A 27,476-nucleotide genomic window follows, 5' to 3' on the forward strand; every position below is an offset into this window, starting at 1 on the left:
TGTAGAGTTTCAGGGTCAAGACCTTCTCAGTCAGAGGGCCTCCACTCCTGAATTTGCTTGCCACATTGGTCTGACAAAGCTTGAATTGGTTGATCTGCAAGGCATGCCTACAAATCCTGCATATTCTTAAATAAATGTCTGGAGTAAGCCAGGCTTTTGATTAGGAGCTCTTATTTGTATGGACTATTGTCATCTTGGCTGTTTCTGATTTGAGGTTTTACTTCTCTATAATTGCACACAGACAGCATAATGGGCACCTGTTTTACGGGTTTAAAAAGAGAGAGATTTTCCTTGACCGTTAATTTTCTTTCTTTGACATCTTCTATACCAGTACCAGTGTTTGGCTGGGAGGAAACAGAACCCAAGCATTTGAAGTGGCACTGATGATCAAAGAGGAAATAGGAAAATTTCTCTCTCTCTCTTAAGCTTCTTTCTTTGTGTTTTTCTCCAGCCAATCTTGGTTAGAATTCCTCCCAATCAAGGTTCTGGACAATGTGGGGAAACTTGCTACCTGTCCTTTAAACAGCTACATAAACGTGCATTAGGATATGTCTACACTGCAATAAAACAGTGGCTGGCCTGGGTCAGCTGACTCGGGCTTGCAGGGCATGAGCTGCGGGGCTGTAATATTGCTGTGTAGACATTTGGGCTCAGGCTGGAGCCCGAGCTGTGGGACCCCACAAGGAGGTAGGGTTGCAGTACCCAAGCCCTGTGAGCCCAGATCAGCTGACCCAGGCCAGCCGCTGGTGTTTTTATTGAAGTGTAGCTGTACTCTTAGTCCTTGACTAAGAGGAGGGCTTACTTTTAGAGATTAGAGAGGAGTTCAGTCTCCATGTTCCTCCAGGCACAGGCTCCTCTGCTGGGCAGTTGGCTGCCAGTGGTGATCTTCAGGATCGGTTTTAAAGCTGTCTAAAATATCTGACTCTTTGTTTTGCTTCCTTATATCACATGAAATGTGCAAAATGCCTGCTTTCAATGCGGAGTCACCTTTGCTCAAAATTGGCTTTTTTACGGAAAACCTTTGCAAGCTGATCTTCTTCTGCTCACCTTCACTGGGGTCCTATTTCACATTTCACCCTGGTCTTCAAGGGCATCAGATAGCCACTCCCTCTCTGGCATACTCTTCTGCCTGGGAAAGGTCTCCTGTTGAGGCAGGAGGCGACCACCCCACCAATAATGCAGCAAGAGCTGGGAACACTCCGAGTGAGCTCCGTCCCTGAAGCATGCTAGGGATAAAGCACCATCTTTGCTGTAGCTCAGTAGAGCATTGGTGGCCTTGTTTAGAGCCTGGAGCATTTTCCCACTGCATTGTGGGACACATGTGAGCTACCTGCCCACCCTAAAAGAGCTTTGCGAGGACTGGACGAGGCAGAGGACCATATCAAACAATCCCCTAAAGAGCCTTCTGAGGAGAACATATGACATGCTACTGAAGCAATGGAAAACTACTTTCCCTCCGCCCCCATGCACCTCCTCCATCTTATTACCTGAATTTTCTACCCCAGGGAAAATCTGACCAAATTTAGCTCAATAGATTAAATAGGCTGCTAGCAAACAACAGTGTTGGGTGTGTCCAGACATAAGGCCCAGCCCCCCAAGGCGTGGTGTGTCCTTGACTCCTGTTGACTTGTGTGGAAGTTGAGGCTCTTAGCATCCTGCAGGATCAGAGCCCTGATTCCAGGTTTTTGGTGCTGTGGTGACTGGGGAGAAGGACGACTTTTCAGTTACTGTGTTGCTCTGATATCTAAGTCTGCCATCTAAAAACCTCTGCAAGCACGGCCAATATGGCTGCATGGCAGCAGCCAGTGTCCAACTTGTAGGATAATACAGAGCTTATCTGCATGCAGAGACATAGACGGCAAGAGATTTAATGCAAATGTAGCATCTAGCTGCCTCGGTGCCTTCTTGCAAACTATTGATTAGGTGTCTGATTTACTTTCCCTTGATAATAGACCATAGGAATAGGCCAATAGAACGAGGAGGAAGAAAGCCTGTCATGATCATTCGATGCAGCTGGCGAGCCAGTGGAGAGACAAAGCCATCTGATTGGGTTAGAATAAAGCTAGGGTTGGGGGAACTGTCTTAGCAACAGCAGAAAACTACTCCCCCCTTCTGTGCCCACTGTACAGCCACAATGGAAAGTTCCTGATTATATTCCTTGATGCTTTTGTTTCACTACAGCCCTATTTGAACATGACTGGTTTGGTTAACAGTGTGTGTCTGTTTACCTGGTCACTCCATGGTCCTTTAGAAAGAGTGAAAGGGTTTCTGTTTTCCTGACCAGTCTTATTAAACCCAGTATTGATCTCCAGGTAAAATAATACGCCATTATTGTAATTACCTTCGGTTTGAAATCCCTCTGTGTGAGCATCTTGGGCTAAAAATGAAGGTGGGTTTTTTGCCTTTTGGGGTTTCCAGTACCTTACTGTGGATGCATTTCCAAAGCAGATGAAACAGTGCAAAACTGTCACCTCCAGTATGATTTGATTTTTATGGTACAATATTACATTCTAAGGGAGACAGCTAGTTCTTGTGGTTCGAGCTGGAAACCCGGGTTAGTATGTGCAGCTCTGCCAAGGACTTGCTGTGGGAACGTGGGCAAATCACTTCACCTTTCCAGGTCTCATTTTCTCCAGATTCCATCTGGATCTATCCTGCAGCTAACACAATCCACATCAGCCTGCACCAGGGCTGGTGCTTATGTCCTAGTCTTTAGAGTTTAATGTTCGCAAAATGTGTTGAGATCCTAAAATGAAAGATACTTTCTCTGCCAGGTGAATGCCACTGAATAACATTGAGATCCCATAGTAAGGACACTCCTTTATTGCTGGATAGGTGAAATCTTCAGTTTCTTGTACTGCAAGTACACAATTTGGGGAGCCAGCAGGGTGTGGTTGCTAGGTCACTGGCTTGGGAATAAGGAGAAAAGAGTTCTAATCCCAGCACGACCACTAACTTGTGTGATCTTAGACAACTCACTTCAACTCCTCACACCTATTTTCTCTTCAATCTTTTGCCTGCCTTGTACTTAAGGCAGGGGCTGTTGTTATTATGACATGTGCATACAGCCCCTAGCACAAAGGGGTCCTGATTGGACTCATGGCCGCTAGGCATTACCCTGAGATAATAATGGGGTGTTAGCGGTGGATTTTTTTTTTTTGGCTAAATCAAGTGAAAATGCAAAGGGCAATTTAAAAAAGAAAAAGTTGAGAATGGAGATAAGCTGAACATTTATTGGAAACCAAACTTAGGCATTTTGAGTCCTCTCTGGAGATGACCTTCATTGTCCTCTTCTCACCTGCTGCCTTGTTCAGCTCATAAGCATTCACATTTTATCTCACTATTTTCATGCTGATAATAGGCATAGATTTTGTTAGTCCTGCATCTGTTGAGACGGCGGGTACGATAATAGAAGCACCGCCGGGACCAATATATATTGGCCTTGTCTTAGGAGCGTGTCCAATAATGTCTAGGTCAGGGAGCCTTTAACTGCAGAGTCAGGGAATTTAGTCAGCTGTCATCACTCCTTAATTAAAAATAGCAGAGACTCACTTGCATTCCATTGCTGTGTGTTAACTCATTTGTCATCTGTCCTCTTCTCACCAACCGACCACCCCCTCACCCTGAAAAAAGAGATGATGTGCACAAGCTTAGCAGGTACAAAGACCATGTGGAAGGTTTTAAAAGAGAGCACATTTAAGAAAGAAAATACCTTTTCACGCAATACATAATTAACCTGTGGAACTCATTGCTGTGAGATGCTATTGAGACCAAGAGGATAGCAGGAATCAAAGGAGGATTGGAACTCTGTAATTATGTGGGATGTCCACTTTCATGCTTCAGGGCATAAGCCAAACAATAACAGTCTGGGGTTAGGAAGAAACTTTTCTAATGGGAAAATTAACCCATAATTTTCCACCATGGGGTTTCTTGCTCCTTCCTCTGAAGCAACGGATCCTGTGCTGTCAGAGACAGACTGGACTGTCAATTTGGTCCAGTCAGGCTGTTCCTGTGTTCCTATATACATAACTGATTGAATTCCTCACTTCCCACTAAATGGAATTCTACAATATCTCTGCTTGCTATCACCTTGCAGTAGGTTTCACTAATTTCATTGTGAAATTCCCGAGGGATCAGTGAGATGGAAGGTTACACACAGGTCCAGAAGCTGCAGGGAGAGATAAATAGTGTGTTGTAATATATTTATTGAATGAAAATGCAGTCCCCTTTCCTCTTCCCCACCAAAAAAGAAAGGGGTGGGGTGAGGGAATACATTGCCTGATGGAGATATTATTTAACACTTGGAGGCAAGGAACAGGTCTGGCAATGGGGAGAATTTTTCTGGTTGCTGCTACTACAAATAAATCACAGGTGGAATTACATGATTCTGATCATACTTACACCAAAGTCCGTTAATTTCAATGAAATTACTCCTGGTATGCACCAGTGTAAGTGAAAAGAGAATCATGCCCAATATGTATCCGACCTGTTACCTACATCCAAAGAAATATATGTGCAGGTCCATTTGATTGATGCGGGGCCAAATTCAATCCCTGGTGTAATTTCACTAAAGTCAATCATAACATCGGGGTGAATTTGGCCATTTGTGTTCAATTATTATTATTTAGTACATTTAATATGGTTGTGCCTAGGGGCCATCCAAGAACAGGGCCCTGTTGTGCAAGGCACTATACAAACACAGAGAAGTAGAAAAACAACAAGGAGTCTGGTGGCACCTTAAAGACTAACAGATTTATTTGGGCATAAGCTTTCGTGGGTAAAAACCTCACTTCTTCGGTTGCATCAGAAGAAGTGAGGTTTTTACCCACGAAAGCTTATGCCCAAATAAATCTGTTAGTCTTTAAGCTGCCACCAGACTCCTTGTTGTTTTTGTAGATACAGACTAACATGGCTACCCCCTGATACAGAGAAGTAGATAGGCCTTTCCCCAAAAACATATGAACAAGAAGTAATGTAACAGTTTAGTAACTTAACGTCACCCAGAGGGTCAGTAACTAAACTCGACTGGTTTCCACTCTAGGTATTTTAAAAGAATTAAGTGCTCAACTCCCATTGAATTTGAATAGGATCCGGGCACCTTACCACTATTGGTTCTTTTGAAAATCACAGCCTCAACTACTTCGTAATCCAAGCAGGTATTGTGACATGGATTTATAGCTATTTGTGTTACTGTTTACTGAAACCTTTGACCAGTCAGACATGTAGAGATCACTTTCAGTTGAAACCACTTGTCAGCTCATGTATCCCAAGAAGGGTTGCCACTTGTGGCTGCTAAAACAGAGCAGACATGATGCACACAGCTCACCAGTTGTCTGGAATCTATTCTCAGCCTATCCTGCCATTGTAAGGACAGCACTCGGCTGCTACATGGAGGACCTCTCCTAAAATACTTTCCGTAAAGAAATAGACTGAAACACAGTGTGTATGACAAGAACTAACATTATTCTAACTCCTCCAGAGTTTTCCCAGGAAGTTCTCCTTTGACCCTCAGGGCCAGGCCTGATATTGTGAAAATGAAACCACTCCGTCCAGGCTCATATCGTTCATCCACAACCCCAGCCCACTATCCATCTGTTCTATGAGTAAACCAAGGGCTATTTTCCAGGGCTGTCAGTCTATCGGCCCAAATCTGCAAGCTGCAATAAATCCATGTGGTGCAAACAGCAGGCACAATTATCACTGTATTCCGCATTCTGCAAGGATAGCAGGATTGGAAGAACCATTGTCCTCTGGCTCCATAAAAGTAGGATTCTAATACATGAGCTGGAGAAGCCCAACTTTAGCCAATAGCAGGGGCAGGTTTCATAATCTCTCTGTGGCCTAGCTGTTAGACTGGGGCATTGCTCGCTCATGCACACAAAGCTAGCATGTTACAAAGCCCTCTTTGCGTGGAACTACCATTGACTTCGCTGGGAGGTTCATGTGCAGACCGGTGACAAGATTAGGATACGTGGTGCCCTTCCTGGCAGTTGTATGATTCCTTTATAGTGGAAATGCATACACAGCCTGGAAATGGAGCCCCCAATTCATCAAAAGCTTCTCTAAATTGTATAAATCATTGGCGTGAATCTGGCCCAGTGCTTAATTTGTGCCAGGGCTGAGCCCTGGCACCTCTAGACTTGACAGTTCATAGCCCTGACACCTCTGGGCTTGCCATGTCACTTATGACTGTTGTTAATTTTTCGTTACAAATTAAGCATGGATCTGGTCCCCTATTCAAAGAAACATGGAAGAGTTAATAGAGCAGGGATTCTCAACCTTTTTCTTTCTGAGGCCCCTTGCTCGCCCTCCCTCCCCCACATGCTATAAAAACTCCATGGCCCACCTGTGCCACAACAGCTGGTTTTCTGCATATAAAAGCCAGGGCTGGCATTAGGGAGCAGCAAATCCAGAAAATTGCCTGGGGCCCCACTCTACAGGGGTCCCCACAAAGCTAAGTTGCTCAGGCTTCGGCTTCAGCCCCGGATGGCAGGGCTCAGGGCCCCAGGTTTCAGTCCCATGTGTTGGGGCTTCAGCTTTCTGCCCTGGGCCACAGCAAGTCTAATGCCGACCTTGCTTGGTGGACCCCCTGAAACCTGCGCGCAGCCGGCCCAGGGGCCCAGTTGGGGGGAACCACTGTAATAGAGGAACCAGGGGAAGCTAACTGGTTTTGACTGAGTTTTGCTTTGAGATTTTAGGTTCTTTCAAAGAGATATTCAAGGTGTGCTAATCCCGGGAGATTGAAATTTCAAGTCAAGGTTCACATGGACCCCTAGGAGGCAAAGTCATCCAGTTTGGGGCAGATCCAGGACAAATTTACGTTAAACTGTTGAGAGAGGTAGAGAACTATGAAAACATTTCAGAACCTCAAAAACATTTAGTTCAAGTTTGGTTCTAGGATGATTCCAAACTTCATCTGAGGGTCTCAAAGCACTTTATAAAGATTAAGCCTCATAATGTTCTTGTGAGGTAGGTTAATCCCATTTTACTGATGTGGTAATTGAAGCACAGAGAGGTTAAATCCAACATTTTTTAGTTTCTACTATTTTGGGGTATCCAATTTGAGAAATTAGTTTTTCAGTGGTTCTTACCCCTGCTTTTCCCATTGACTTCAGTTGGAGCTAGAGGTCTCCACACTTCTGATAATCAGTTCCTAGATGTCTCATGTTGGACATCCGGTGGACAGTAAAGAAGCTGAAGTGACGGGTCCAAGGTGTCACAGAGAATCTGTGGCAACGTTAGGACTAGTATTCATGTCTCCTGATTCCAAGTCGCCTGCTTTAACCCCTAGATCACACTTCCTGTTTCATCCGATGTCGACCTTAAAGAAAATCTGCCAGTTAATATTTCTCCACTGCGGGTCAAACTAGAAAATAACAGTCCTGCAATCTTTCTCCACTGAATCGAAGTCTTCGCCTCCTCTCTAGAAACCCTAGAGGCTTCTTATCTTCATGTCAGTGGAGACGTTTTCAGACTGCACCAAACTTTTTTCAGACTAATTAAGCTCTGCTGACTTCAGCTGTATTTGCAGCGCCTGATTAAGGCCATGATACTAATTAAACTCTTAAATGATTAAAAATGCAAATAGTCAGACCTGTGTTCCGCAGCAGGTTTCCATTTTCAAGCTTCGGGACAGCAGAGTGACTATGTGGCAGAGTCTCTAGTGGAAACCGTCTTTTTTTAAACAATTTTGCTACATTCCACTTCATGCAGAAGTAACATTGGCTGCTGGGGTAAACGTCTCATCTGTCTCACAGCTAAAGAGGAAGGTTTGATTAAAACACAACCCCTCACCACTACCACCACCACCTTGCCTATTGGTGCCCTAGCTGTGGCAGTCTCAGCAGAGAGGTCGAGAAACCAAATGAGACATGGGCATTGAATTACCCTCTTGACTCTATAGGCTGATCTTGCTCCCATAGAAGTCAGTAGCAAAACTCTCAGTGGGTGGAAACTACCCCTGTGCAGAGGGCGTGAGTGGGATTCAAGAGGAACATAGGCCCTGTATACAGAGGTGGATTAAACACAATGGCAGTACAATTGGGTGGGCCTTAGGAGAGGTCCCATTATGTAAGGATTGAGCCTTATTGGCTAAGTGGTGAGTGTCGCTTTCACTGCTACTGCCAGTGCCATATTTCATCTCATCTGGACCAGAGAGAAGGCTTTCCTCTCAAGGGCTGAAAATTCAAGATATTTCATTGACATCACGAACCTAGGAGCCTAGGGATTTCCATACTGGATCAGCAGAGGAGTTTCTATACTCAAGTATCCTGTCTCCACCAGTGATCAGTACCTGATCCTTCAGAGGAAAATGTCAGAACCCTGCAACCGGCAGTTATAATTGTAATGTGCCCAGAGGGAAAGTTTCTTCATCATTCCTGTTAATTAAATTCATAGTAAAAGAAATAAATGAAAAAACAAACGGGAGGACACCATATGGATGCAGCTAGTGCTGGTCACATCGAATGAGCCAGATCCTCAGTAGGCAAAAATTGGCATAAATCACTTGGAGTTGCATCAATTTATAATAGCTGAGGATGTGGCCCCATTGACTCCAATGGATGATGCTGATTTGCACCAGCTAAGGATCTGGCCTATTATCTCGAACTGGTTCCAGTCGAATAGTTCAGGTGATGTTAAATTGTGTCTCTGTCATTTAGGTGACGAGCCTTTTTTTTTTTTAACAAGACTCTCCTTTTAATAGGCTAAAACAAAACAAAAGAGTAAGAGGTAACTACTCCACATACAAATGGTAGATTTTATCCACCCAGTGATGGTGGGATGCAGGTGTTTCACAGCCGGCACAAGTTAACAAGGACAGACATGTTGGCCAAATGCCAAAATGATAAAATTGTCCAGAGAGGCAAAATAAAAGAAAATCACAAGAGTTATTCCATGCTGAGGTTTTGTACTTTTGTGTCTCCTGAAGTGAACACATTGGTCAGTAATCAATGGTTTGAAAAATCATTCGACCCCTCCGGCGTGCCCTCCGAATTAGAATGCAAACCATCTGCACCCCACGCCACAGCTCTCCTTAAAGGCTGCAGGTCAGATTCTGATCACTGATATACCAGTGTAACTCCCTTGAAGTTAATGGCTTCGCTCTGGATTTCAAATTCTGGCCCGCTGAATATCTCTATGCCAGAACAACATTTGGGGTCCCGCCCTTTTACATTGTATCACCATATTAATGGGCTTCTCTTCTCCAGAGCTGATGAGAAATCTCCGAGGATTGTCTCATTTTAATCAATGCCGCTCGGCCAAAATTTGCACTGAAAGGAAATAGAAGCTATGAAGACAAGGCAGCCCAGTTGCTGTTCTGCAGCCTCCCATCATCATTCACTTCAGGGCCAGGTCTGTGGTGCCAGTCCCAGATGCCACAATAAATCCTATGCTTTGTCTAGACATTGTAATGCTGATGGCAAGTCAGCGGGAGGAAGGATGTGCCATGTATGTACTGAAATATCATGCCCGTCCTTACTGCTTTGCAGATGGTGCTGCTTTGGAAAGCTCACGTTATGAAGCAGCAAATCTAAGATGTTATGTATATGGATGTAAGTGAAATTGCAGCTTCTGAGAAATGGATGCAGAAGTTTAAAAGCAGAGATGGGCCTGAGCCCCTAAGTCTGCATCCAGAACCAGGTTCAAGGATTTTGTTCAGCCTGTTGTATAGCTAGGGGCCCAGACACTGTGGTTATGGGTGTATCCAAAACAGATTTAGTTTTAGATTTAATACAGTAGGTCCCAGTCACTTATTCTAGATCCAGGAAAGCATAGGGCTGTTTGGATCCAGGGTTTGGTTCAGGTTCTTTTCTATCCAAGTGATTTTCTTGTATATTTGGCTGCTTAGAAGAGGAAAGCAATAACCAATGGGTATTTTTTTGTTTCTCTTAGCTCTCCCTTGGCAACTGGGTTGCCTGGACTTCCACCAGGTGAGAAGAATCGTAGAGGCAAAGTTAGATTCAGAGGTAAATATTTACCACACATCCCATTGCCACATTTGAGGGTTTGATTCTGCTCCTGCTGAAGCCACAGGGAATTTTGCTGTTAACTTCAGCGGGAACTGAATCAGGCCCTAAATATGGATTTAATAGGTAATGAACATTTTTCCTAGACAATTTACCAAATATCATTTGAATTTAAAATGAATTGTACTGTACTGGTACTTGGTTAAATGTTTTAAAATGTGCATTCAAATTGAAGCCAATGTGAAACCAAAAATGTAAAATGTCTTCCTCTGAGTGTGGAAACTTCATGGTATATTTTGGTTTCACATGTGAACCATGGGCAGTTTAGTTTGCACTATGTTGATGTGAAAGGAGATGAAACTTTTTTGTTTTTGCCAGAGTTTCACATTAGGCCAGATCTTCAACTGGTGTAAGTCGGTGTCTCTTTTGACTATGTCCATTTACAGACACTAAGGATCTGGCCCTTTGAATTTGGGGGTTCACTCAAAGCACAGCCCCCAACTCCGGGCTCACAAGCCCCAGGCAGAGCAGAGCTGAAGAAAGTATTCACACAAACATCTTCACAGTTAACAAGTTCCATACAATTCTGGTAATCAGGCAAAGCTTTAATCTGAGGATTCTGTGGCTTTGATCATTCCTTTAATTGACTTCAATGTGGATTATGTACGTACAGCTGCTGAGGTGATAAGGTGCCAGTATAAACCTCACGCACTTTACGTTCGTGGCTTGTTTTGTAACCAGAAATTCTTAATAAACGTACAGCTTTATAATGTGAATGTTGTACGGAAGTTCCCATTTTCTTTCTCATTCCCATGTGTACACACTTTAAGTATCATAACTGTACTTAAATGTGCAAGCATGATATGCCATGAACTCTGTTGCTTAGAAATAACATGATCTCTACGTATAGTGTTTCAAACTGGCCCAAACGCTGCAGACCTTAATCCCTTTGAAGTCTGAGTAAGGATTGAATAAAAACTGTGTAAGGGCCACAGAATTTGGCATAAGCTTGTGAATTAGAAACACCATTTCTCCCTACCATTTAAGAACCTAAGGCTCTGATTAGCGGTCAAAGATCTTGCAATATAGTTAGGGCTGGACTGTGAGTTGGAGTACACATCCCCCTTAACACTTCTCATAGCCTGTTTGCTCTTTGTGCTTCATTTCAACATCTTGAAAATTGCAAACGGCATTACCAAAATTATTTGTTCATTGCCATTAGCAGGCATACTGCTTCCGAGACAAGAACCCTGCCATATAAATGAATTACATTTCCAGTGACCAACCGGAAGCTCCAAAGTACCACGGAAGTAGCTGTTCTAGTGGTGTTTGCAGACATGACTAGGAGAGGAGATGCCAAAAATCTGATGAGAGACCTTGTTCTTTTAGTCCTACATTCTGGCCTCGCAAGTTGCACATCAAGGTGAGGAAGAATGTGTGTGGAGAGTAGGCATGGATGCAGGTGCCTTTAAGTACTAAAATTGGCCTTCTGTATGGAGCAGTGGTGTCTCTCAAGCCCCCGTATGCCCACCCTCTTCCTTGCTACTGTGCAGAGAATGGTTAAAAAGGGGATGTGGAATAGGTGAAGACATAGGCTTAACTGTGATATTCACCATGTTTAGTGGTGGTGTTAGTATTATTAGTTGTATTGGGGTAGCAACTAGAGGCCTAAATTATTATTTGTTGTTATTATTTAGTGTTTGTATTTCAGTAGCCGCTCCATGCCCCAACCATAGACTAGGATCCCATTATGCTAGGTGCTGCACAGACAAAGAACAAATAGCTGGTGCCTACCCCAAAGACCTTACAATGTAAGTATAAGACAAGAGACGACGGATAGATACAGACAGGGGAGTGCAAGGAAACAGTGAGATAAGGTTGGTCAGCCTGGGCTGTATTGCGCTAGGCGTGGTACATACACCTAACAATACGATGGTCCTTGCCCCAAGGAGTTTACAATCCAAGCCACAGCAGATGGAAGGGAGGGCAAGGAGACAATGAAACAGTTAAGATCACCACAGCAAGCAGCAGTCACAGCATACCAGCTGCCTAACCTGTCAAGAGTGTTGTAGGCATCACAACCGATGGCGAGGATCTAAGGAGAAATTCGAAGGAGGGTGGAGTAGTAGCCTTGTGTGTTCTTCTCTTAGGATTTACTTCTGCTCCTAGGCAGCACTCGCATTAATGCTAGGCTGGATTCCCCTGCTCTCAGCTCTGCTTGTCACATGGTAGATGTGCAATGCTCTATACCAGGGGTTCTCAACCTTTACTGCAGCCTGCACCCTTTTGGTTCTCAAAATACGCTCTCGCACCGCTTATCAAAAATCGTTGAAGTAGGTCAGTTCTTTAAACCTAGATTTTTTTTGTTTCTATATTACAGTAATCTTTAAAAAATATATAATGTTAATAAATACATAGGTTTGATGAAACAAACTAGTTGTACTTACGGGCCTGTGCTTAATTTGTGTTTTCGATGATTTACCTTCTAAATAAATCTGGCCTGTCTCACACCCCCAGAAAGGGCATCTCACACCCCCAGGGGGTGCGTGCACCCCAGGTTAAGAACCACTGCTCTATACCCATCTACAGGAGCAAGCCCCAGGTGCTGGAATGGAGTTTATAAATTAAAGGGCCAGATCCCCCAGCTGCTGTGACTCAGTGGAGCTGCAGTGAAGTCAACGGAATAGTGCCGATTTACACCCACTGCGGATCAGCCCTGTTATCTTTCAGATGTAGCCTTTTCTGCCTGCTTCTGTCAAAGGCCAGCAAGTGTCTTCCCAGGAACCCATGTGTTGTTTCCTGCCATGCCCCATGATTTTCTTTGTTTCGACTTTGCTCGTGTCACTGCTCTTAATCTACTTCTGCCACACTTATAGTTTTTGTCATTTGTTCTGAAATTTGGTCTCATTTGCTGTCGTCCTTGTGCCAGAAATCAGACAAAGTCAGAGGCAAGGGAGACTTGTCTGGTTTATGTCAGAATGCACCACTCTGGAGGATTGTTCCTGCTGTGTAGCTCCACCTGCTGGAACTGGCTCAAAACATGGATCTCACAAACCTCTAACACATCCCTTGCTTTCCATCCAAGAGTATAGATTTGAAACTGAGCAGACAGCTGGTAGACTCTCTAACGCCAGCCCATGTGTCTGGACTCCATTTTTTTTGTCAAATCATATCTGTTCCCTATCCAAAGACTCTCCAGTCCATAAAACCAGGTGCTGTGATTGTATTCCTACCTAAAATACCGTCCTTCTATGCTCTTGGGACAGATCTCAATTTCATTTCAAATCTGTGATGGATTTTGCTATGATTGAAGCATTTTAACTTTCCTTTGTGGTTTCTAGAGACAAATCCATTTTGTCCAAATCAACCCTAGATCTCTTTCCTGGTTCACTAGATAATCTCTCACTAGGGCATCAAAACTGTTCCATTCTGGGTTGCTGTCTCTGAAATGTGATTGCTGTATCCAGTCTTTGAACCTCAACCTTTTCAGGTTGGAGTAAAGCTAATGGTGGGTCTAGTGCTAACCTTCATTGCCTCATGCTTTTCTACTTTTCTACTTAGTAATTACCCTGAAAAAGATTAGCAGAAGGACTTAAAGATTGGGGCTGCCTCTGATTCTCGTGTCAGTTCTTCATCTCCATTGAATTTGCAAGAACTGAGTACAACATCCTCTATACCGGCCACCATACAAAAATGAATAGCATTGGCACCAAGGCCACAGAGGGTTTCCTGATATTGCCAAGAAGAGGGGCGCTAGCTACAGAGCAGGGATTTGCATCTTTATGTGCTGAGGATCTTGCAAACTCCAAAATGCATCTGCTTTATTTCAGGTCATGTACTGCCTTGAATAGTTCTTTGTGTGGTCTGCATCCAGCTGCTGGAACTGGCTCAGAAGAACCCTGAGATAAATATATGACACCTCTCCCTTGGTACCATGTCCTGACCCACACCCGCTGGCTATCTTGACTTTGTCAGTAATACTGTTTTTATTGTTATGTCAACTTCATTTCTTATCAGGTAACTAAAGATGGGCCAAAAGAATGTGGAATGCTTTTCTGTACCACTACGTACAGGGTCATTTGGAGGTCCACAGAAGGGACGGGCACTTTGCTACCGCACTAGTTACCCTTGGTGAATGCCATGATGTTCTGTATATCATTGAAGAGAAAAAATGATACGTCTTGGAATGACAGAACCACAGGACATTTGAGGGCTGGTTGGCATACTCACAGCTGGACAAATCTTCCTTCCACAAGTATGTGCTTGTATTTTGAGACTTGTGTAAGTAGTGCCTGGGCATTTTTCGCATTGGGTCATTAGATTCTAAATTCATACAAATTCTCCCTGTAGTTTCAAATGGTTACAATAGTCTTCGCTTCTTGTCTTGAACTGCTTTGCGTAGTCTTGACATGGACTGTTTAACAACTCTCATTTTCCATCCTTGAAATGCTTGCATTTCAATGGTGGATGAGGGGATTTTATATATACACAACTATACACCAAGAGACAGGCACTGTATATCTCTGAATAGGTTATATATAGCATTCCACCTGCCAAGCATTTTCAAATGTAGCCCCTGGTTTTGAATGAGAGCTGTGGATGTGAGTGAGTGTGAATGGGACGTGCAGTTGCTCTGAAAAATCAAGCCCAGTGTGTCGTGAGTTGGGCTTCCAAAGACCAAGGCACCCAAACTCAATGGCCACTTTGACTGATTGTGTGTATGTGTGTGTATATACACACACACACACACAAGAATAGCATCATATGGAAAAGTGCAACGTCTACCTCTGATACATGCAGTTCCATTCCTGGAGTGCCACAAGCACAGCACTTGGTGCAGTTAGACACTTTTAGAAGGCTGTCTTTTCCTTCCCTGACTCTGGAAAATGTTGGACTGCATTGTTTTTATCTTCTTGCCCTTCTGTGGGAGTCAGATCTTTATACTGAGATTGCACGCCTTGGCTTCTAATCTGTCCTGGTTGACTAAGCCAGGCTCAGATAGAAGGCAAAGAGGGAGGAAAAAGGTGTGAATGGTGACTGCCACATTCTGTAGGTCAGCAGGAAGTTTAGGTTCATTCACAACTCAGAAGTTGCTCGGGACACAGCCATGGTTATGTTGCCAGATACCCTCTCCTCATCTGGTCTGGTCAGTATATCTTTCAGGGTCAGAAGACAGAAGGTCCCATGATGTGATGGTAAATCACAAGCACTGGTGATCATCAGCTTGCTGATGCCCTAAGCAAATGACCAAGTGTTCCCTCAAAACAAATTTCCAAAAGGAGTGGCAATCTTGTATCAAAATTGACTAGTCACAGCAGGTTTCCAACAGCCAGGCACTTCTTTTCTTCTTAAGGTTCTGATCTTTGTTGTGACTTTTTCATAACTCTCCCTCTCCGCCATCCCTTGAAAATTGCTTAACAATTCTCTAAACTGAAACAACCTGCATTTATGTTGTTTCTGTGCCAATTCAGAGCCCCACTGAGTCATCAACATCCTTTGCTGCAATACCTGGCTTTTCCTTGAAAGTCTAGTTCAGGGGAGAGAGTGTGTGAAAAGCTCATTGGTGAGGAGAAGAGAATAGGAACAGTTTCCAGAAGCTGTGAGGTTGTTCTCGGTGGATATATAAGGGGAGATTGTTCTAGGCATGGACATTACATGAGAAGATGTGCAAAGCTGGCAGAGGGTGAAAGAGAAAGTGAATAGTAATGCAAGAGAATTAGGAGTGATGGATGTATGGATAGATAGATAGATAGATATCTTTTTCAAGCATTTTGGGATCCTTCAAGATAAAAGGCACCACATAAATGTAAGATGTTATTATTTATTATTATTAGTGTTGGGGGTCTGCTTCAGTATTTTAAAATCAATAGTCCTATATTCTCAGACCAGGTAGGACTTAGAATCCAAGACCCTGGTTGCATGTTTCAGCTCTTTTAGATTTCGATTTGATCTTTTTGTTTTTTCCCTTTCTGATCCGTGCATGGCCCTTCTGACTGGCTGTCCCACTCGTGAGCAGCAGGTCACGTTGAGTCATAGGGAGTCAGTCAGTAAGGCATCTCGCCAGCCTTTGAAAAAATAGATTTTGATAGAAAACAGTCTTGATATCCTAGTTTGCTTCTGCCTCGGCCAGCTCCTTCCTAGGGTAAAACTCTGAAGGCAAATCAAAAAGGAGCTAACCCAGCAAGCAAAACACAACAGAATCATCTTGTCTCAGGAATGCTCTCAGAAATGGGGTATTTATGCTGCCTCAAACCCTTTATTTTATATTCCAGTGGTCACCTATTTTCTTTCTACTGCATTTTTCCTTTCATTAAAATTGTTGTGATGATTAGGCAAACGAATTGTCAATGCTTCATCATCATTATTATTTATTTATACTGTGGTGTCACCTAGCAGCTCCAGTCATATATCAGGATGCCACTATGCTTGGTGCTGTACAAATGCAGAGGAAAAACACCGTGCTCACCCCAAGGTGCTTACAATCTAAGTAATATAATAATAGTAGTAATCATTTTTAATAGAGCCAGCCCAAGCCAAACTCTCCTAGATTTTGTGGGTGTTTGAAACCAGCTCCGGATCCATATTTTGCATATGGCCCATACATTTATGATCAGTGGAACCAGCATCCAAAATCCAAACACTCTCATGCTTTGAGATGTTCGGAAGGCAGATCAGAATCCATATGCTGTGGCTTGTTGCACTGTGTTAGTACTTAGGGTTTGATTGTTTCTTGGGCTGTGTGCCCAAGTAACGGTGTTCGAGGAAACCGTCTATTTTGACCTTGTGTCCAGGCATTCAGGAGCAAGCGGACACGGCACGCCAGCTATTCCCCCCCACATGCATACCAAGCAGGTGGGTGGAAGATTGGTGGAGGGTTCGTTATTCCCCCATTATGCACTGACCAGAATAGGTGAGCCAATGCAGGGATGTCATAATTTGCAACACTCATAGTGCAGCAGCAAATGTCTACCCCGGGAGTAAGGAGGGAACAAGGTGCTCAGATACTATAGTGATGAGCATAATGTAAGAACCTCGACAGAATATTCCCGGAGCTACATTTCCTTTGCTGAGATGCTAGCTCAGCAATACACTGCCCCTTTTTTTGGCCTGTATCCTTGTGGCCTTTAAAGATTATTAACATAATCTAATGTGGTGCTGGCAGCACAGGCAAGGGAAAATGTGTTTTTGGTGTAAAAATTGGTGTCTTTTATCCTGTCAATATCCCTTTGAAAGTGGCTACAGAAAGGAAAACTTGTGTAATATGGTTGCATTGCTGCCCCCAGGGGCATTGGGTATTCAGTGTGGTAGTGGCATGCCCTTAGTCTCAAACTGATTGCCAGCTATGTGACTCAGTCCCTTCAAAATCAGACAAGGAATTCAGTAGAGGTGAAAATTTCAACCTAGGGAGAGTTACCAGCTCCTTTCTCCTCCTTCTGCCTGATATTACAGACCAAGCACTGGCTTAAAATAAAGACAGATTCAGATGTCCTGCCCTCCCTCTCTTTTGGCCTTTGTGTAAACGGCATTATATATTCCACCTTAAAAAGAAAAAAGAAGAGGAGAAAAAAAAGCCCACACTGTGCAGAGAAGGAGAGAGCTGCAGAAAGTGGGCCCCCTGCTTTTTTCAGAGCGGGAATGTAAGCAGATCCCAGCTGAAACTGCTTCGCTCAGCAGTTTTCAGCTTGTTTTAATTGGCCTGACCTGAAAGCATTCTGAATGCTGTACCTGTGCCAATGAAAATGCAAATGTTTCCCCTAGACTGAGGCGCTCATATTGGTCAAGCCCCGGCTCTGATAGCAGCAGCAGGGCATGGCGACGTGTATCTGACGGGAAACAGGGAGGCTATGATCTAGTGCAGCTTAAAAAAAAAACAAAAAACAAAGGGCTGTGGAAAGCAAAGAAATAATAATGGAGAGAAGGGGGAAATGCGGTGGTACCTTTTGGAATTCCCTTGAAAGTAGGAGCTTCTCCTTAGTGAAGGATAGATGCAACACAAGGCTTTTAAAGGTTCTTTTTTTTAAAACTTAGGGGGAGCTCTGTCTCTGTATGAAACCACTATTGTGGGAGCTTTCTCACCAGAAAGGAACCTGGTGTTTTCAGACACAGGAGACACCATAGTTCAGAGCAACCCTACAGCCTACTGATGTGGACATGTTAGACACCAAATTCTGGCCTTGGTTACACTGACTGAAGACCATAGAAATGCACTGGAATAACTGAGGTTACAGTCGGAGTTAGTTTTAAAGGCCCAGGAAGCATGCTAGTGATGGGAAGTGGGATGTGAGAGTAGGGGAAATATACAAGATATGATTCTGGTACTTGCCAGCTGCCCTTGAAGTCAGCGGGTGGCACAGCTGTAATTGGGGCATAAATTGATTTACAGTGCCTAGTGTTTTGAGCTGTTGTTTCCTTTTTGTTTTGTTACATGAATGATATTGTGCATATTGATTTGGGCCACTCTCCCCACTTCTCCCCTCAGACTTTGATCATTAAGAGCCAAATTCTATTCCCTTTTCCACAGCTGCAAAGGGCCCACGGTGCGTCTAAGCCAGTGTGGTTCCGCTGCACGGAGCAAGTAGTATTTTGGGAGCTAGTGCAGAAAGGTCTATGCCCTTTACCTCTGGAAGAGTCTAGCTCCACAGGGAATCTCTTTGCAGGTGGAATCAAGGGGGCAGGATTGGGGCTGGTGTATCAGTGAATATATAGATATACCAGCCAGGGCCCATGGAGAACTGGAGGGCAGGAACAGTGGGGACTACTGCATATTCTGCTCAAGAATCCACGTGGGCCGAGTATGGGCCCCTAGAGTTCTAATCCCAGCTCTGCCGCTGATTCACTGTGTGACCTCAGGCAGCTTATAGGAAGCTTCATATTTCCCATCTGTGAAGTGGGGTAAGAATACTTCCCATTTAGAGATGTTGTAGGGTTAATTGATGACTCCATTCCTATAGAGCCCTTTGAAGCTATAAAGTGCTAAGAGAGTTGTTCTTAGAGATGAGCCAGGTAGGTGAAGTTCTGTCCTGGAACTGGCTGCGTGTCTTAAGTTGCCCAAAGATCAGAGGCATTCAGACTTAGAGTTCCCTGGTCAGGGCCGTAGTAAAGATGGGTCCGAGTCAAGAAGTTTGGCTGCTAACCCAAAGTCTGGTAGGGAGGATTTGGAGCTGCTGTTATAGGTTCGACTCATCTCCAGTTATTATGTAGAGGCTTCCGTGAGGCTCACAGTCCCTGTTTTCCTTCAGGAAGCACCAGAGCACAGTAGAGACGGGTACCGTTCAAGCGGCATTCCTTCCTGAGCTCCATTTCTTGGGTAAGTCCTTATTTGGCTGCTCCATTCCTAAGGCACAGCACAGCCCTGCTTAACCTTACGACAACACTTATGCCCTACTGGAGCGGAGCTGGGGGACTGATTGAGGGAAAACGGTGCTAACCAAATCCTGTTGCAATAAGATCTCTGGCCCAACCTGTTATTCAAGAGGCTTGCTTAGCTACAGGCTGATAGGTTGGACCCTGAATAAGCTTTTAATTTAAAGCTTCAAACTGGAATCCAACGTAGATCATAGAAGTGCAGGATGGGAGTTAACTGGAGGCTTGAGAGGGGAAGAACTAAGAAGGGTGGATGAACAGTTGGGGACCAACTTAGAACAGGCCTGAATCTTTGCCCAGAGATCAAAGCAAACTCGGAGACTCATTTTAAATTATATTTAAAAAATTATAATAAATTGTACTCCTATGAATGGATTTTGAAATATGAATGAAGCAAATGAGATTTGATCCCCTCCCTTTCTCATACAAACACCTACAGAATGTTCTTAAATATAACACAGCAGTTATACTTATAACTATCTAAGAAACAGGACCATATGTCTGTCTGTCTGTCTCTCTCTCTGTGTGTCTCTCTCTAAGAACTTCTGTAGTGCCCATCATTGTAGTATGTAAGTATGTCTTATATGATCTTTATACTCCATGGGGCAAATTTTCAAACAGACAAATTGTACTGTGCAGTCCTCACCATTCCTAGGTGCCGTGGGTAACCTGCATGCCTCATGACCAGTTTGAGCACCTTGGTGTGATATTTGAGCATCCTGTTTCGTTACTGGTGTTTGAAAACTCAGTTCAGTAGACGTGATTGATCAAGCTCTTTTTTCTTCTTCCACATGGATGTGTTCTTGGTCTGCTGTTCATAATACCTTGCAGGTCTCAGAGGAGGATCTCAACAGGGGTGTGTGATTAGCCCATAGAATGAGCAGCTGAGGCTCAGAGAGAAAAAGTGACCAATCCAAAGCAACGCAATAGGCTGGGACTAGAGCTTAGATCTTGATTCCCAGTTCCCTGCTATAACCACTAGTCTAGTCTGATTTCCAAGTTCCCCAGCTGCCCCTACTCCACAATAGGCCAACCAGAATCCCAGATCCAAACATCCTTGAACTTTGAGGAGGTTCAAATCCATATTCAAATCCCAACTTTGGTGTACATGATTTGGGTGGGGTTGGCATTTGTTCTTGGAAAGGGGAGGTATGAGTATGTCCGGGGAAGTTCTTGTTCATGCGTGTATGCCCAGGCCACAGTTTAACTCTTATGCACCCAGAATGACTTACTGCCAAATCCAAGTAGAACTTGAAATTTTTTTCCACTTGTTGCAGACACTCAAAATTTAAACCTTTCCTCAAACAAAGAAACAAACAAAAAGCCCAACACGTCTCCTATTTTCGGATATTGTCAAATGGCAAGACAAACCCCATAGGTGGAAACCTATTATTTGAAGCCAATTCAGGGTTTTATTGTACTTCTGATACAGCGCATCATCTGGTTTGTGCTGTATCCTATCGGGACAAAGCAGAATCATATCCAACAAACTGGACCAACTCAGACATGAGGAACCCTGAGGCAGCCAGCAGGAACCGAAAAACAACAAGCAGATTGAATAAATAGGTGGAAGACGAGTTAGAAGAAAGTAGGGATGACGCAGGAGCTTCAGAAATGTCTATGTACTGCTGAATATCTCAAGCAATGGGTGATTTATCTGTCCGTTAGGGGCTGCGTAACCCAATATTCACTTATGCACAGCTCATTCCCCTAAAATGCCACCACACACACATCGATCTCCCGCACACGACTGTCTTATACAGGCACACAAATCTCCCATACACACACATACCCTTAATACAACACACATGCCTACGTATACCCTCCAGACACATCATCCCCATGGATGAGCACATCTGCACACAAATCACCCCTATACACAAACACATGTCCTCTCCATATATACACATATTTATGCACAACCACTCCATACACAGACATCTACACATTTCCCCCCAACTACCCATTCCCCCTCCATAACCATGCCAATACTTGTTGTCAAGATCCATAGACACAAACGTACATTGATCCAAAAGGAGTTACAAGGAGTCATGGGAAACCAGCCCCTTTGCTTACCTGGGTCAGCATACGGTCTGTGACTACTACTCGCTGCCTCCATTGTGTATTAGTCCTGTTGTCAAGGTAGTGAATTTAGAAAACAACTCATTTTTAAGAAACTGTTGGTTGATTTTTATGTCCTCTCAGCCCCATATCTAGTAATGAACACACATGCTTTCCATTTTCTAGATAAATATCCAGCATCTTAGGGTATCTAAAATTAGATTTGTATACATTTATGGAGCAATGATTATTCTGAATCTCATCCGTGGCAATTAAAAGGCATCATGATGACATTTAAGGTGATATTTTTCTCCCTGACATTAAATAATTATAAATAATAATGATTAACAAATTGTTCCATTGCTCCCACTCTAGATAAACCTTTAGGTTAATGACCCAAGCCATTAAAATTCATCTTTCTCAAAGGATTGAGCAGTTAGAAAAATGAGAGTAATCTTTGTGCATAAGTGTGATTGATATTATTAAAGCAAAGGCCATTCATGGGATACATGGATAAAAATTATGAGGGTTCACCAGCTTAGAGGTCTGGTTAAGCTAAGCGCCCATAAGGTTGAGGGGCTGAATCCTCTGCAGCTGTGAACTGAAGTCAGTGGAGCTATGCTGGTTGACACCAGCTGAAGATCTAGCCCTGGCTGCATAGATGAACCTCATAGACCTGATATAGGGTCACAGTGGAATCAGCTGTGCCAAGCAGACCTCAGCCACAATCCAGTCCTCTGTCTCTAGAGGAATTCCTCTTGATTTACACTCATGTGAGAGCAGAATCAGGCCCCTGTTGAAATGGGAAGCTTCCACCCCACAGGGTTTAGTGGGTTGTGAACATCTCAAGTATTCTGTGGGTTTCCAAAAATTAGTGAGGGATCAATCATCTTTTTTGGTTGTTGTTGAAGAAAATAATGTTTTTCTAGTGGAAGGTCTCTGTATTAGGAGGGAAAGACTCCTTAAAATCTGATCTAGCATAAGTAGGCTTTATATACAGAATATAGACTAAGGTGTGACTCTGTTGTCGATGAAATCAGTGGAATTATTCCTGATTTAACTGAGAATAGAATCTGGTCCTGTGTTCGTTAATTTCTTTTCTTTTTCCTTTTCTTTTCTTTCCTCCAATTACGACTGAAACTGGAAGAGATTCATATTCCAGGCTCTGGTTTTGGCCCAACCCTATGTTAATCTAAAATGGGCTTTCTTAAAATTCATTGGCTGAAATTTTAAAGCAGTCTAAGGTATATTTTAAGTTTAATGGAAGCGGTGTGGCTACATCCCCTAGACTGATTAGAAAATCTGAAACAGTCCTTAGTTTTCACACAGTGGTTAAAACTGCTGATAATAAGGTTTTCCAATACAAATGAAAAAGATACTACAATAATTATCCAGTAGTAATACTTTGTATCTATATTAATATTGTTGTTTATTATTTTATTTTGGTTGCACATAGAAGACCTAGTCATAGATCAGGACCCCTACAAACATGAACAAAAAGACAGTTTGCACCTCAAATTTGAATTCTCTCCTTTGATGAAGTCAGTGGGAACGTTTAGAGGTCCCAACCAAAACTGGCACTCCATTGTGCTGGGTGCTGTAAAAACACATAGTAAAAGACACTCCTGTCCCAAAGAATTTACAGTCTAAACAGATAAAGGAGGGAAAAGAGGCAGGGAGAAGTGAAGTGACTTGCCCAAGGTCATCCAGCAGGGATTAGTAATCAATTCGTCTGACTTGCAATCCAGTGCCCTTTCTCCTACACCACACTGTCTTGCAGAGATAAAGGCCCCAATCATGCAATTCTCATACGTATGTTATTAGTCCCATTGAGTTCAGTAATAGGTGAGATTATGTAGAGTTGCTCGTGTGTTTACAGGGTGAGTACCAAAGGCATCCGTCCCGTCTTTATCTACACACCCCATCATCGTCACCATGCAACTGAAGGTACAGTTGGGCACATAGGATTTTGGGTCATTACTGCAGAAGAGTGTAGCGTTGTGCAGTTTTGTTTGTTTTCGGTTATATATAGTAAAACACAAATAACATTTACTCATGAGACAAAACAGGGACACGCTGCCAGAAACAGAGGTTCCAGTCAATTACACAGGATGCTGCTGTGGTGTTATATGATTCATCCACTGTGAGTATGAGCAATTCTTAACCTCAAAGCGCTCTTACTTTCACGCCCTGTGGCACATGTACCAATCACTGCAAAAAAACCCCAGATGTTAGTAAAACTGGAGGGCTATGATTTTAACTATTAAGGGTCATCACGTTTGCTGATGAGAGTCCACTGCTTACCATGCAGACCAATACTGTCTCATTGTTCGCTTGTACTCCCCCATCTGTCTGTATCTATTGTCTTGTCTCTTGTCTTATACTTAGATTGTGAACTTCCTTGAGGAAAGGACCGTCTTTTTGTTCTCTGTTTGTAGGACACTTTGCACAATGAAGTTCTGGTCCGTGGGGCTCCTCAGCTCTATGGTAATACAAATAAATAAATAAGGTCATGTGTGACCCTTAACACTGCCACCTTGTGTGTGCGCATTAGGATCAGAGAGAGGATTTTTGTACTTGATTATGTAAGCAATGTGACATGTTGTTTGGCAAATCCTGGTTGACCACGGCCGAGTGTGCCTATGTGATCAACACATCTTTGATGTAACTCCATTGAAGTCGATTACACGAGGGATTAATTTGGCCCATATAGTCCAGTGCGGGTGGACAGAGCTAGCTGACTGAATGATTCCCACTGAACAATTTATCCAACAAAGTTAGAAATAACATGGCTACGGTGAATTTATTTAAAAGTTTAAAAGAATTATGAGAAACTTCTGTGCATTCTTTGCTCCATTCTAAACTGATATCGAAATTCTTAGCTGGCGTAAATCAGTGTAGTTGTGCCAGTTTACACCATCTGAGAATCTGGCCTTGAAATTCCTATAGCCAAATGGCTGTATATTGAGTATCACTTGCTTTGGATATCAGCTAGATAATGGATGTGTCTAACTATGAACTAATTTCTTTTGCGTAGCTCTCCTTTTTCTATGTACCATAATATGGTATAAATTATTTAGCTTTTCCATGGATATTTTAGGCACAACACTGGGCAACTTGTCCCTTCCAGTCCTATATCTTATGTTCCTAAATCTCAAGCTTCAGGGCTTCAGAGAGTTGCCTATAGGGGGTCAGGAAGGAAACCTTTCCCCTCCATGTTTTCTGGATGTGTTTTATTTTCTCTTTCCTCTGAAGCATCAGAGATGGCCATGGCTGGAGATGGGACACTGGACAGGGGATGCTGGCGTGCTTGGAGGCTGTACAGAGAATTCTCTTTCTCAGATGCTTGGTTGGTGGGTCTGGCTCATGTACCCAGGGGTCATACTGGTTGCTGTTTTCAGAGTGAGGAAAGAATATTCCCCCAGCTCAGATTGTCAGGGACCTTGGGGTCTTTTTTTGCCTCCCTCTGCAGTATGGGCACGGTGTACTTGCTAGGATCGGGAGTATCTCACCAAATCAATTTCTGGCCATTGCGGGAGCCTCAGGCACTGATCCCTTACAGACCTAGGACCAGATCCTCAGTTATGCACTGAATGCTCTATATGTTGTCACTAGCTGTGACTGTGGCCTGAACAGTTGTGGTGCATGTACCTCAAAGCCAAACTTACTTGAAATTTGGGTGTCCTCAGTATTAGGGCTGGTGACATTTGGCAAAAAAAATTGTAAAAAAAAAAATATTAATGATCTTTTATCCAAAATAAGTTTCTGCCCCAACCCATCTCTAAGTACCAGCACATCATTTCCAAATTGATTCTTGTTTCAAGTTGTTAATGGAGCCCCAGACTTGGTGGTTAATAAATAAGTAAATATTTAAGTAAACATCAGAGCTTAGCGAGCATGATTCACCTCTGTGCAAAGTCTGTGCTCCACTCAAGCCCTGTTTTGTGGTGTGAAGTGGCATTTAAATGGTGCAAAGACCTTGAGCTGGCTCTGTGCACGGGGTGAATTGTATCCTCACTGCCTGTATAATAAGAGGGCACTCAAGTGGGTAGGGGTAGAGAATTAGCTCATCTGGGACAATCATAATGAGAGGAGAAAACGTCACAACTGGGATAAATACTCATGTCAAATAACAGTAACAAGTATGGAAATGGTAGATATATAGCCTCCATCTAAATGGAGGGAGGGGTCCTTTTGACGTCACAAAGACAGCTGTTGGCTAACTGAAATTTGGATCTTCGATAGGAAACATTGTTGCTGAGATGTCCGTTGTTTGGATTTCTCATTTTGCTAAACAAGTACTGCAATCTTCTCATTCGATCCCTTCACTTTTCACAACCTAAGCAGGGTCAGGCTAGGTCACCCTTTAGGAAGCAGACTTACTAGGAACAGCCATGGTCGGTACTGTAGGAAGTGTTGCTGGGGATTCAGTAGGTGATTTTCAAAGATTATAAACCAGAAGGGACCTTTGTGAGCATCTAGTCTGACCTTCTGCATAAAACAGGCTATAGGACTTCCCTGAATTAATTCCTGTTTGAAGTAGAGTAGCTGGTTTAGAAAAACATCCAGTCTTGATTTAAAAGTTTCCACTGATGGAGAATCAACCACAGCCCTTGGTGAGTTTTTCCAAAGGTTAATTACCCTCCTGTCAAAATTTTGCACCTTATTTCTAGTCTGAATTTGTCTAGCTTCAACTTCCAGTCATTGTATCTTGCGATACCATTGTCTGCTAGATTAAAGAGCCCTCTACTATTACATTTCTGTACCCCGGGTAGGTACTTATAGATTGTGATCAAGTTGCTAAAGCCCCACTGTGATATAAGCAACCACCCTGCTATCAGAGCTGTCGTCTTGAGATGAGATGTCAAACAGAGCTGCTGACCACTTGTGTTCATTTAAGAATTCTCACTCGTGAAAAAACTGTGGTGAGAGTTAAGCCCAGTGTGCTGGCTACATTCCAGTTGTGTTAACTATATATTGCCTTCCCCAAAATTGCCCTGCAATTTCTGTTAGGCATGACATTCTTCAGTTCCAATCTGAAATTGTGGCCAAAACACAGGTTTTGTACCCATGTCACGGTGTCAGTTAGGGGTACAAGCCCGCAGGTGGGGGCAGTTATACTGGTGTAAAGGTGCCTTATTCCGCTTCCATACTGGTGTAAGTAGATTTACACTGGTAGTATTTGTCCACCCTCGGGGGACTACACCACTAAAGAGGTACAGCACCTTTTTGTACACGAATCCTTACATTGTGTAGCATCACTAGTCACTGTGGTGCACTAAACACACCAGCCTACTTTCAGCGATGTACGATAGGATCATTTGGCAAAGTGCTTTGTGATGCTTCAGGATGTAAGGCACTATTGTATATGTGCCCAATCCAGTGTCCGTAGAAGACATTGGACGCACCCTGTTCAGTGGGCACTGGATTAGGGTCCATGATACTACTATTAGGCTGATTCTCTCTCAAACACACTTTCTCTCTGTATCATCATCCTTTCCTCCCTCTCCCTCATTCTCTTTCTTACTCCAAGGACTGTCCTCGTCATTCACTGGCTAATAGCTCAGAACTGCTCGGGAAGGGGATCTCCACTAGGATAGTACATTTCCACCCTGTTAACCACCTTTGACTCATTTCCTTATGAATATGTCTTGGTTGATCGTTAAGCTTTGAAAAGTCTTTCCACTCAGTGTTGTTGGTGATTTTTTTTTTCACGTCCCCTGATAACGAAGTCCTTAGGTTAGACTCAACATTTCTATAATATAAAGAAGAAAATACCTGGTTAAACTTTATGGGCTGGATTTCTAAAAGGGCCTCTATCTCATTTTTTCACCTGCAAAGTTGCAGGCACAGTTGATGCCATTTAGGGCCTGTTCTGCTCTTGCTTGTGCCAGTATAAATCAGAAAAGACTCACGGAAATCAGTGGAGGCACACCAGTGTAAATCGAGTGTAAAAGAGGAGAACCAGACCCTCCGCTTCCTGACTACATGATTTACAGGTGCAGCCAAGTGATTAGAGACCTGAAGGACACAGGGCTAGACTGTGATTGGAGTACATGCCTGTGAGTGGAGTACGAGGGAATA

The 27,476-nt window shown here is 43.3% G+C and overlaps 1 long non-coding RNA gene across 2 annotated transcripts in view; it reads right to left on the reverse strand.

Annotated features, from left to right (window-relative positions):
* LOC128823247 (uncharacterized) overlaps positions 1 to 27,476 on the reverse strand; it is a 32,289-nt gene that overhangs the window by 3,935 nt on the left and 878 nt on the right. The window contains exons 2-3 of one of the 2 annotated variants that reach the window (XR_008441707.1): positions 23,697 to 23,874; positions 3,553 to 3,623 (exon numbers count right to left, since the gene is read on the reverse strand). This is a non-coding gene — a long non-coding RNA (uncharacterized LOC128823247). The remainder of the gene's footprint in view (positions 1 to 3,552; positions 3,624 to 23,696; positions 23,875 to 27,476) is intronic. The other variant, XR_008441706.1, reaches the window with a different exon arrangement.

The sequence above is a fragment of the Malaclemys terrapin genome, chromosome 15, assembly GCF_027887155.1.
Source record: "Malaclemys terrapin pileata isolate rMalTer1 chromosome 15, rMalTer1.hap1, whole genome shotgun sequence".
Classification (NCBI taxonomy): Eukaryota; Metazoa; Chordata; order Testudines; family Emydidae; genus Malaclemys; species Malaclemys terrapin.